Genomic DNA, 9,197 nt, shown 5'->3' on the forward strand with positions numbered 1-9,197 from the left:
CATTGATGCTTTTGAAGAACACTGCGCTTGCCACCCGGATAAGGAGACGATCGGAAGGCGGATAAATTCCTCTAAGAAAAAAGATAACATCAGGGCTGTCAGAGAGTCATTCATAATCAACGGACAGCCCGTCATGACAATTCTGTTTATAGCGAAGAGGGACATTGCTGAGGGAGAAGAGCTCCTCTTTGATTACAGAGTTTCGAGGAAATCATTTCAGGGTGAAGGACAGGCTCTAGAGTGGCTGGATAACTGACCAGTTCCCGAAAATACTTTGTAAGTATGTTGAACATATCTTCTTTTAGCTATTAAAGATGGTGTCTTCTTGTGACTTGAAATCCATCTCATTATTGCTTATGTCATTGTTTTGAAGATGACATGTCTCATTCTCCAACAGCTAGGGCACCAGGAGGGGATAAGAGACAGACAAGTAGATATATGAAGCTCAGAAGAGCGTAGAGGCTGATTAGCCACCCCACACAAATATTCCCAAGACAAAACACTACGAGACATCTGTCCAGCTTTTGTTCTTATTGAAAGTTTTGGAATGAAGAGGTCTAATTGTCACCACTTTTGAAAAACTGTTGACTTTATCTGAATGTTTCAAAAGAAACACTCCACTTAAAACACTTAAAAGTTTTCCAATTATTTCATGATGAGTGGAGCAATGCAAAGAGTCTTTTTCAGTGTAAGACATCTGCTTTTGGGTCACTTTAAATTGAACAAACTCAAATCTTTTTGAGATGATGTGTTACACTAATTATTGATTTATGAATTTATTGTTTACAGACAGAGGACATATTCATTGTCAGAAGACGGATGATGGCCCAGGATTCCCAGAACGGACACTGGAGTTTCCAGCGGCATTAGATGGGTAGCCGCTTGGGAAGAGACATCGACTGAGACTCACTAGACTTCATGAATGACACCAAGAACAGAGCCTACAAGATGAGTCTAGATAACAATTCCTTAAACCTTTTAGTGAAGATTTCTGAAAAGGCTAAGGACTACAGCAATTATTTTTGGACTACAGAGATATTTTAAAACCTCATTAAGTAGTTAGACATTTGATGAAAAGTGGTTTATCTTTACAAGAATGTTTTAAAACTTTAATTGCAGTTCAATAGATGCCGTAGACCGAATCGACAATGACTGCATTTTATTTTCATTTTAGCCATAAACTGTTGTAAATAGTTTAATTGAAAAAAATATTAATTCAGAGCACCCAATCCAGTTGATTTTGAAATTGAGAGGCAATTATTAGCTATAGCGGTTCGTATCTATGACTGAGCTGTGATTTCTGTTTAATAGAGACCTGTCTCTTACACAAAGGAGATTTTTCACTCTAACAGGTGTCACTTCCCAGCAAAGTCTATCACATTCCATAAGGATTTACTGCATTAGAGCAGATAAGCAGCCTCAGTCCACTGCAGCTTTTAAAATATGACAGGTTTCTGAGAATTTCAAAGCAATAGAAATGTGCAACAAATGGAGTTCTTGAAGTTGTTCTTTCATTGTGCCTTCAACAAAATCATATTAATGTGCTCCTGCTGTTTTGTAGAGTCCGCCTGCCACTCATCTCCAGCCATGTTGCCAGTAGGACACACGAGAAGCCACAAAGCAGCTGACTGAGGTCCCGGAGGACATGCAGGCACAACAGAAGCGCACTGTAATGTTTCAGCAGCCTCTTGGGAAGAGATGGACTGAGACTGATTGCGCTTCATAAACGACACCGTTTGATTTCACCCAGAACAGAGCCCACAAGATGATATGATATGATATGATATGATATGATATGATATGACATGATAATATATGGGCTGGGAGTTTAATGCTGCATCATTGCCATGGATCCAAGAGGGACATCGTGTATGTAGCTATCGTTTAGTGGGATTTTGCTGGTCTACAGAGATCTGAGTACAGTACAGTACAAGTACTGACACGTACAAGACATGATGGATGGATTAATACCCTTATTCATTTATTCCTTTTTTTAATTGTATAATGCTAACATGCCCAAAGGGGTTGGGCAGCCTAGGGGTTGACCTTGGACCCCTAGAGGTTTTTTTTCTCCTTACTAAGGAGTTTTTGGTTCCTCTCTTCCTGTGTCTTCTGGTCTTATCTGTTTTGTATTCACTACATGTATGGTCACTTGCTTTGTTAAGCGCCTTGGGCAATCTTGTTGTGAAAGGCACTATATAAAAATAAATGTATTTGAATTGAAGATGAGACGAGAGAACAATTCCTTAATCCTTTTAGTGAAGTTTTCTGAATAGCTTAAGGACTAAATCATTTCTTAGCCATTTTATAACAGAATTAAGAAGTTGGATTAAAAACATATTTTCAGAGGTTTTATCTTTAAAGGAATGTTTAAAAATGTAAGTTGTCTCTTAAACAACTGTGGTCTGCACAGTGACATATTGTCTAGAGCCCTTCAATCAAGTTTCTCAAAGAGCGCATCAAACTGATTACATTTACCTGGGAGGCTGGAGCCTTTGACCAGTTTTTTGTTTCATAGTTGGTCATTTTTTTCTTTTTCTCCAGTCTGATTTCTGCTTGTTTTCATCCAATTGCTCTTCCAGCTTTGTAATGTGGCTTCTCTTTGCTTTCTTCACTGCTGAGCACAGTTCACACTTGTCAGAGATATATTCAGCTCAGTCAGCCATGATAAAAGACCTGTCCTCTTTATGGCACAGGTCTTGCAATTCTTTTGAGAACCATGGATTCTTATTGCCATATATCTTAACTGTTTTGTGGGTATGCATACATCTTCACAGAAGCTCATGGAAGATATAACAGTGTCAGTATATTGAATAAGGAAAGTGGACAGTTAATCAAGTCCACAGAGAGACATTCAGAGTCAGGATGTCAGGAGTCAGCCTCCATCTCCTGTGTCTGTGAGGGTCTGGGTGTAACCTGAGACAGACACCTGCTGTTCTCAGACTGGGGGACAGATAGGCAGTTAATTCTCTCTGTAAAATCTCCAATTTAACTAGAGGTCATTTAAATATTCCTTTGCACTCTTACTTCTTCCTAAATTTTTTTGGTAATTGGGTAATTGGACTTTGGGTATGCATACATCTTCACAGAAGCTTATGGAAAATATAACAGTGTCAGTATATTGAATAAGGAAAGTGGAAGCGGAGCTAAATATGTCCCAATGATCTTACTGATTTTAGTTTTGACGTGATATAAGATTAAAACTTTAAGACTTCCTAACTCTGATTGTTAAGAGACTGTTTCCCACATTCTCTGTTTATTGGAATATTTAAAATGGCACTAAGAGTTCATTTAAATATGAATATTATACAGTTATCTTTTAATGTGTTATTGTTCAGAACATCTCTGAAAAAGTACTTACAGAACAAATGTAAAACTCATTTCTTTCTGATACGATGGCAGCCATAGTGTGCCAGAATACTCACCACACCAGCTCTCAGTGGGGAGAAGAACAGTGTGATGAAGCCAATTCATAAATAGGGATTATTACAAGGCTATGATTGGTAAAGGCCAATGAGAAATTTAGCCAGGATGCTTGGGTAACACCACAGGGGGTCAGGACCCAACAGGTCGGTTTTACGTCTCATCCGAAAGACAGCACCTTTCTACGGTACAGTTTCTCTGTCACTATACTGGGGCATTAAGGCCCACACAGACTGCAGGGTGAGCGCTCCCTGCTGGTCCCACTAACACCTCTTCCAGCAGCCTTACTTTACTTATCTTCCTTTTTCCCAGGAGGTCTCCTATCCAGGTACTGACAAGGCTCATACCTGCTTAGCTTCAGTGGGTTGCTAGTTGTGAGTTGCAGGGTGGTATGGTTGCTGGCAATTAGATGAGAACCTAAGGGAATTGTTTTAGCTAATTCATTTTAACTTCCACTGATATTAATAATGTTGACTTCATTCTTCATATATCTTTTGAAAAGGAAAATTCCCTCAGTCCTTTACATCTGAAGACGTCTGGGGACAGATCTCAAATGGCTTCAGTTGGAACATCCACCAAGTAAGAGTTCATTGTTGTTTTACAAAGTCATGTTTTATTTCAGAATCACGTACCTATCTGATAAAATGCAATTAGGGAGAAAGCTTAATTAGGAAAATGTAGGCCTTCTCTTGTTTCTATAGACAAACATTTTTCTATGTTGTCTTAGGAAACCCAGCAGGATTCCCCTGGTGTGCAAGATGTGCCTGAGGACATTTGACCAGCTTCCTGCTCACTTGAAGAGGGCGTGTATGAAGCAAGCCACACCAGAGGAGATCAGGATGGCCTCTCGCCAGGCCAGGAAGGACTTGATGAGTCACCTGAGGAAAGGGCGTGTTGTGGATTACGAGAGCATAGAGCTATTGTTTGACAAGGCAAATAGGAACCTAGCTGTGAGACTGGTGGAGTCCATGGGCTGTTTCGTACGGGGGAGACCTGAAGACAAACCAGCAAGGTGAGAGATTAAATTTTGACATTTCTTCATTGTATTTTCAAAGGCTTTTTTGAAACCGGTTATCTCGGTTAGTATTTTATGTAATGGTACTTTTACAGTTCCAGATGCCCTGAGGAAGCGCCTGCTGTCCAGCAGAAAGAGCTGCCGCAGGCTCCTCCAAAGACTGAGGAGGACGAGGAAGATGAAGGGGAACATGGGAGCTCTGAAGAACTGGAGCAGCAGTAAGACTTTCCTTTCATGTTTCCAGATTGATTAATAATTCCACTGGCTCTCTTACGTATGAAATCATTCTATGATTAGTGTCCTATATCCCTACAGGACCCCAGTAGTTAAGAGTTATCAGCAGGCTCTCCGGAAGAGAGTGGCCCGGGCTGGACTATACAGAAAACACACTCTGGATGCTCCTCTCCTGGCTGGGTTTAAACAGTACCTTATCCAGGACCTGGGTGTGGTAAACTGCTCTCAGGAGGTAGGTATTAAAAACTGGGCAGAGGCTCACAAAGTACATATTTTAACTCATCCGCACAGAATTTACCCATCTGAGATTGTGCCTGTCCTAAAAATAAACCCTAAAAACATTTTTTTTAGATAGACAACGTTTCCAGATTCCTGTTTTTTATGGATCCGTCTAAAGCATCCTTGATGTTTGTGAAGGACATTCCCAAAACGCACAAATTTTTTTACCAACTGAGGATGACTGGACTGTCTCACCAAACCATTGCTAATTACATCAAAAACATCAACCGGTTCCTGCGCTACATCCTGAATGCCACCAACCTAAGACAGGAGGATCCCAGCCTGGCTAACGTCATCATCATCTTCCAGAGCATCCTGAAGGACATTCAGCAGAAAAACAGCAAGGATGTCTCACAGGAAGTCATCAGAAAGAGGTATTTTCCATTTGGAACTCTGATTCCAGTTGGTTTCCGGTTCCAGTACATGACGGGAATTGACGTTGATGGTACTACTCCTTCTGCCACAGATACAGACAGCTGCAGAGTCCTGGGCCGAGCGCCAGTGACTGCTGGAAGGTGCTGAGGGCTGCAAAGAGAGATGTGGAGCGGATACTGGAGAAGACGCACACTTCTGAAGACATCACCATGCCTGAGCAGCTTCTTGTGCTGTATTACCTGCAGGCCACTCTCCAGCTGAAGCATCTGCAGCACCCATGGGTGGTAAAGAATATGACAGTAAGCATGACAGTCATGCATATTTCAGTTGTTTGGCCAAATTCTAACAATGAAACAATGATCTGACGTTCATAAAGAGACAGAATAACAGTGCTGGTCAGGGCTCATCGCTGTCATTTAGGTGGCGCTCCCGTTACTTAGGGACTTTACAGGGAGACCTGCTGTGCCAGTGATCCTGGACTGGAGGGAAGGGTGAGGGAGAAGATGCTCTCAGCTCTGTGTTCAGTCAGAGAGATTGGACAGCGGAAGTGTGAGAGTGGAATTTGATTTCCACCCCAGCTTCTCTTCAGTAACTTCATATGGAACAAGAGTTAGTGAATGGCAAACATCAAGTTCAAACAGCCTCAGCGGCACTAAATCGTAATCATTCTTGATGACACCGCCTCGTGTTATATGTAAGCCCCTTCTCTCTTTCCCATTTATCTCTCTTCCACCTCTCGGCACCTCTCTTCCACACCATCCCCTACTTGTGAGTCCTCATTGGGATCCCAGCCGCCTCGCCCTACAGAATATTAGCACCCAGCCAAGTGGGTCAGACTGACTGATTGAAACACTCAACACTCTCCATACACTTCATTGCTGGGTGCTGCTGTTGCTACTGTAAAATGATCATTGGCAGTTTTGAATCAGATATTATTTATTGAATTGCTTGTGATTTCAGGTCCAGGAATGGATGCAGAGAAAGAATTTTGTGTCACAAAGAGGACGAAAACTGGCGATAATAGCAGTGACAAAGCACACAACCTCCTCACAGCAGCTGGCATGCTTTGCCCTGAATGAAGAAGAGGAACATGTAAGTCAAAGTTACGTTGATATACTCTCTCCAGTTCATTGCCAACATCTGTCTTCGGCATTCAACAATAGTTGAAAAGTACAATAACTGCATTTTGTCTGTTTTTTCAGATGTTTCACCTTTACTTCACTAAACTACGCTGTACTGCCACTGACAGCATCTGTGGAACAGAGACTGAACATTTTTTCATTTCTTCTGTGGGGGAGCCAATTTATAGTCCTTCCAATGACCTGCGAAGACTGCATGAGAAGTAAACCAAATCACAAAGTTGTTTTAATGTATTAATTGAACTGTCTGTGGCTTGGAAACAATCATACACTGTGTGTATGTGTTTGTTTTGTAGATACCACCTCTCACTCATCACCAGCCAGGCTGCCAGGAGTGCATTTGAGACGGCCACAAAGAGGCTCACAGATGCACAGAAGAGCATTGTGGCGGATTATCTGGCCCACTCAGATGGTACTGCAGAGAAACACTATAGGATACTGACACATGACAACATCTGCTCAGCCATTGAAGTCATTGAAGGTGTTGCAGAGGAGGGAGCTCAGTAAGTGTCACCATGTTCTGAATAGACGACAAAATATTCTTGTGTCAAAAACAGCAATTACTTCATGCTTTTGAAACATCAAGAGAGCAATCGCCAGTCAGTGCTGCAGGATGCACATCTGCTGTGTAACTGGAAGAGAAAACACCACTTTCAGTTCTTTTCAGCCAATGTGTTACAGAGATTATTGTGATCTAATATTCGTTTTTACATCAGATCAACACCAAAATCCGCTGTGGCAGCTGCAGGATCTGGAAATCCGAAGATGGATGATGCCACAGCCTTCCAGGAGCTGACACGGGAGTTTCCAGTGTTGTTAGATGGGCAGCTTCCCAGAAAGAAAGAGCGCCTGAGACTGACTGGAAGTCATGACCGACACTGTTACGACAGGTGGAGATCAGATCAGAGGAAGATGAGACTGCAGAACATTATTGGTAAGTTTACGTATCAATTATTTTCACAGAGAAACAGACAAAGAAAGTGAATTTGGAATCAATTCTGAGGGTTTCTGTTCTGGTTTTCATTCCAGACCATTACGCTAGACGGTTACCAACGGAAGGCCAGGTGACCCGCTATTTTCAAAAGATGAGCTGGACTGCAAATACACCAAAAGCGTCTGAAGTGCTTGAGAAGTGGAAGCCCAACACAGGTGCACAACCAAATGAAAGGCAAATTAAAAAGATGGTAAAGCGTCAAACCTGGAGAGGCCTGACTATCACTGACGATCCAGTGAAGGGGAAGAAGGTTGTGACTTCCAGGCGTTTCCAGAAGGCAGAGGTGGTGTGTGATTACCATGGCGAGGTCATCACAAAGACAGCTGCAGAAGCCCTAATGGCACATATGGCAGAGGGAGAAATGAGATGTCTTTTCTTTTTTGACGGACCTGCACAAAAAATGTGCATTGATGCTTTTGAAGAACACTGCGCTTGCCACCCGGATAAGGAGACGATCGGAAGGCGGATAAATTCCTCTAAGAAAAAAGATAACATCAGGGCTGTCAGAGAGTCATTCATAATCAACGGACAGCCCGTCATGACAATTCTGTTTATAGCGAAGAGGGACATTGCTGAGGGAGAAGAGCTCCTCTTTGATTACAGAGTTTCGAGGAAATCATTTCAGGGTGAAGGACAGGCTCTAGAGTGGCTGGATAACTGACCAGTTCCCGAAAATACTTTGTAAGTATGTTGAACATATCTTCTTTTAGCTATTAAAGATGGTGTCTTCTTGTGACTTGAAATCCATCTCATTATTGCTTATGTCATTGTTTTGAAGATGACATGTCTCATTCTCCAACAGCTAGGGCACCAGGAGGGGATAAGAGACAGACAAGTAGATATATGAAGCTCAGAAGAGCGTAGAGGCTGATTAGCCACCCCACACAAATATTCCCAAGACAAAACACTACGAGACATCTGTCCAGCTTTTGTTCTTATTGAAAGTTTTGGAATGAAGAGGTCTAATTGTCACCACTTTTGAAAAACTGTTGACTTTATCTGAATGTTTCAAAAGAAACACTCCACTTAAAACACTTAAAAGTTTTCCAATTATTTCATGATGAGTGGAGCAATGCAAAGAGTCTTTTTCAGTGTAAGACATCTGCTTTTGGGTCACTTTAAATTGAACAAACTCAAATCTTTTTGAGATGATGTGTTACACTAATTATTGATTTATGAATTTATTGTTTACAGACAGAGGACATATTCATTGTCAGAAGACGGATGATGGCCCAGGATTCCCAGAACGGACACTGGAGTTTCCAGCGGCATTAGATGGGTAGCCGCTTGGGAAGAGACATCGACTGAGACTCACTAGACTTCATGAATGACACCAAGAACAGAGCCTACAAGATGAGTCTAGATAACAATTCCTTAAACCTTTTAGTGAAGATTTCTGAAAAGGCTAAGGACTACAGCAATTATTTTTGGACTACAGAGATATTTTAAAACCTCATTAAGTAGTTAGACATTTGATGAAAAGTGGTTTATCTTTACAAGAATGTTTTAAAACTTTAATTGCAGTTCAATAGATGCCGTAGACCGAATCGACAATGACTGCATTTTATTTTCATTTTAGCCATAAACTGTTGTAAATAGTTTAATTGAAAAAAATATTAATTCAGAGCACCCAATCCAGTTGATTTTGAAATTGAGAGGCAATTATTAGCTATAGCGGTTCGTATCTATGACTGAGCTGTGATTTCTGTTTAATAGAGACCTGTCTCTTACACAAAGG

The sequence above is a fragment of the Atractosteus spatula genome, chromosome 17 (genome assembly GCF_055471065.1).
Source record: "Atractosteus spatula isolate fAtrSpa1 chromosome 17, fAtrSpa1.hap1, whole genome shotgun sequence".
NCBI classification, from domain to species: domain Eukaryota; kingdom Metazoa; phylum Chordata; class Actinopteri; order Semionotiformes; family Lepisosteidae; genus Atractosteus; species Atractosteus spatula.